The sequence below is a fragment of the Medicago sativa genome, chromosome 2 (genome assembly GCF_051527215.1).
Source record: "Medicago sativa cultivar Bolivia chromosome 2, Bolivia_mono, whole genome shotgun sequence".
Lineage (NCBI taxonomy): Eukaryota > Viridiplantae > Streptophyta > Magnoliopsida > Fabales > Fabaceae > Medicago > Medicago sativa.
Window position 1 is genome coordinate 53814911 of NC_140750.1, and position 3947 is coordinate 53818857.

Below are 3947 nucleotides of genomic sequence, written 5' to 3' on the forward strand. Positions count from 1 at the left end.
TAAATTAACATTCATCACATTCTAATTGCGTTACGTATGAATACATAGATTCAAACAAATTTCATTACAGAATGTAAAAAAATTTGTGATCTTTGCAATTCTGTAACTTCATGGAATATAAAGGATCTCAAGGCAATCGCAACCGCTATTGAATGTCTTAACAAGCCAGCCTAATGGCAGATGGATGATGCAACAAAAGAGCATACAAGAGGTTGTTTTAAATCCTCTATTTACATTCTGATCCACATGTTGTCTCATTAACCCTTAAAATCTGTTAATGGCATGAGAAACACAACTTAAGAAGTTAGACTTGACATTAAAAAACAAGAAAGGATTATAAAAGATCTAGAATTCAAAATTAAAACGGGGCAAAAAGTACTTAAACTAGAATGCATAACATAAAAAAAAATTGAGCTAGAAATAAAGAGATAAAACCGTTATCAATAACTGCTTGTGTTGCTTATTCATTGCTTCTTTTTATCAATTCGAAGCACCCCAATTTATTAAATCTCTGATGAGCATCGAGAGCTTGTCAATTTCATTGTCAGGAACAAACTTCAAGTAAAACAAGCTTAAGGCTAAGTAAAGAAATAGTAGAATATACTAAACATAGAACTAAAATGCAAGCATATCATAAAGTGAATTCATATTTACATGACTTCCCACAAACATAACAAAATTTAATCATATCTACTGACTTTCAATATATTTAAACTGGATTTCAAAATTGAAATCACGTCAAACAATGATGCAGAATATCTACCATTTGACATTACAGTATATTTAAACCAAGCTTCAGGTGCTACATGTGACATAGATGTATTGGAGTGGTAGATCCAAGACCATTCAAAAATTTATTTAAAATATTAATTGATATTATTTTCATACATACCACGGAGGCTGCAAACTAATGGTGGTTGGCTTAAGGCAGTGATGGACTGCACGATGAAATGAGCAGCCGCATGTCATGATGTGGTTGCCGGTTGAGAGTTCTGCGCTTCCGGTGGTGAATTACAAGAGCTTCATGGATTACATGGAGAGCAAGTGAGAGAGGCTGTCATATTTCGAAATCTCAGCACAGTTACAAAGACGAAACAAATGGTGACAAAATTTACAATATCTTAAAACTGCAGAAGGGGTTCAAAATTAAAACTTTCCTATATGTGATCTTTAGAAAATCATGGGGGTGTATCTTCACCCACTCAATTGAAAATCTATGATAAAAAATTATATTGACATGCTTGCAAAACGAACTATCAGATAGCTAAAAAAATTCCAAAAACCAAATTTGTGCGAAAAAAGAAGGTGCAGGTTCAGGAATATAATATCATAACAGATTGAAAACATTTACTTACATTTGACTGAAATATTTTTCAATAAGATCAAATTAATTTGGGAAACAATAACCCAGTTTGTAATATTACGAAACATTGTGAGTACAAATTAGAATGATTCAAAATTAATAGTTTATGTTAACTTGTAGTTGACATAAAATGCATGCCACCACAGCAGAAACTTACGCCATCATCTCTGATTTCTCTTGCGCCATTAATGTTAGTAATGAAAGTTTCGTAACAAAACGGAATGTTGAGATCAAAATCTCGCATAACATTCCTAGAACCAAATTCGTTGGGAATAGAAGATTCGGCACATAGTGGAATGTTTAGATCGAAATGTCTTATGACATGTCTAGATTGTATTCTTTTTTACTACTAGTTCTGCTGCTGGACTGGTTTGCTTTGCTTAGCAGTTCATGTTAGTGTCTTAGCTAGTGTTGTATAGCTAGTTTTAGTGATAGCCATTGATGGATGTGATCTTTGTACCTCCATTGGCAGGTGTGTTCTCTTTTGTTGTCTTAGTTTGGATTGTTTGTTTGTATGCGGTTCAGGCATCTCCTGAGTTTTATATTGCTTTTCTTAGCTTGATTAAAAAAAATATTTTTAAAAACTACATTTTTCGTAAAGTCTCCATCTTCTCCTTCTATTTTCTCTTCTTTAATGAGAACTTTTGTTGAATTTTGAGAAACTCCTCTTGATAAAGCTACATATAATTGACCATGGCTGAAAACATGTCGTGAAAGATAGATTTCGACATTGGGAACGGTCTACCCTTGTGACTTATTTATGGTAATAACACAACTTAGTCTAACGGGAAACTGTTCTCTACTAAGCACAAAGAGAAGTCTTGAACTCGCATTTTGTTTTTAATTTAATCATGGGCAAGAATGCTCTTTTTTCCAACATTGCTTCATGTTAGGATTTCCACATCCAACATATTCTTAAAGAAACCACGACATAACAATCGTGTCCCATTACACATGCCATATCTAGGGTTTATGCTTCGCAACAACATCAAAGGTGCATTCTTTTCATAACGAACCATGAATTGTGAGAACCCTACTTATTAATATTTAATATAGTGCTAACAAATCTTTTTCTAAAATATTGAGTCATAATTTTTTTTACAGGATTTAAGCCCTATCTTTAACATTATTTTTTGCTCACGTTTGTTACTAATCGTTTTTTTAGAGGATTTAAAGTCCAATCTTTAACAATATTTTTTGCTCACGTTTGTCACTAATTTTTTTTAGAGGATTTAAAGTCCAATCTTTAACATTATTTTTTGCTCGCGTTTGTTACTAATATATTTTTAGAGGATTAAAGTCTAATGTTTAACATTATTTTTTGCTCACATTTGTTACTAATATTTTTTTAGAGGATTTAAAGTCAAATTTTTAACATTATTTTTTGCTCACGTTTGTTACATTTGTTTTAACATTTAAAATAAATTTATTTTTATCTATTTGTTACATGTTGTATTTGTATTTAAAATTAAGTGTATTTTCGGAAAGAAAAATCCAACCCAAAAGTGCTAAAAATGGTAGTTTTCTTTATATATAGTATAGACAACTCTGTCTAAGAAGTCACCTTAATGCATGAGGAAGGAAACCTTGGGAGACAGTCATACCCCAACTCCCCCTCTAAGTCTAATACTAACACATAAAATATGGTGAATGAAATTAACGAGGCTTGATTATATTGCTCTAATGAAATACCTAACTCCAGTAAATGAAAAGGGGTGTACACAATGACAGTGACAAATGAAAATCCTTTACAGGAACTTTAGAGGAATTGGTAGCATTGACTCAAGAAATGGTTTTATTTTAATTTATTTTAATATGCATAACCTCATGCATTAACCATGTAACCTGTCATACAACTTGCATGAATAAAAATAGATTCACATTCATCGAATCCAAATTGCGTTAAGTACGAATACATAGATTCAAATAAATTTCAGTACACAATGTAAAAAAATTGGTGATCATCGCAATTCCATCCCTACTTTCGTTGCATCGATCATATTTGTCCGCAACTTCATGGAATATAAAGGATCGCAAAGCAATCACAAGCACTATTGAATGTTTAACAAAAAAGCTTTAAGGCAGAAGAATAATACAAGGAATTGAGCATATACAAGAAATTATCTTAAACCCTCTCTTTACATTTTGATCCACTCTCTGATCCATGCAGGTGGAAGGGTCGCAAAGCAATCACAACCACTATTGAGCCTCTCTCACCCATCAAATCTGTTAATGGCATAAGAAACACAACTTAGGAAGTTATAGTACATGAGTTTTAAAAAATTGAAAAATATTATAAAAGATCTAGATTTCAAAATTTTGTTAGAGCTAGAAATAAAGAGGTTAATATTGTTAAGGATACCTGGTTAAGATTGCCAGACGCAAATCTAAAATAAAATAAGCTTAAGGCTAAGTAAACAAATAGTAGAATATACTAAACACAGAGCAGAAATGCAAGCATGTCATAAAGTGAATTCATATTTAATGGTAAATAGAACACAAAGCTTCCCAGCTGATCAATTTCCCACGACTTCAAGAGGCTAGATTACATGACTTCCCACGAACATAGAAAAATTTAATCATA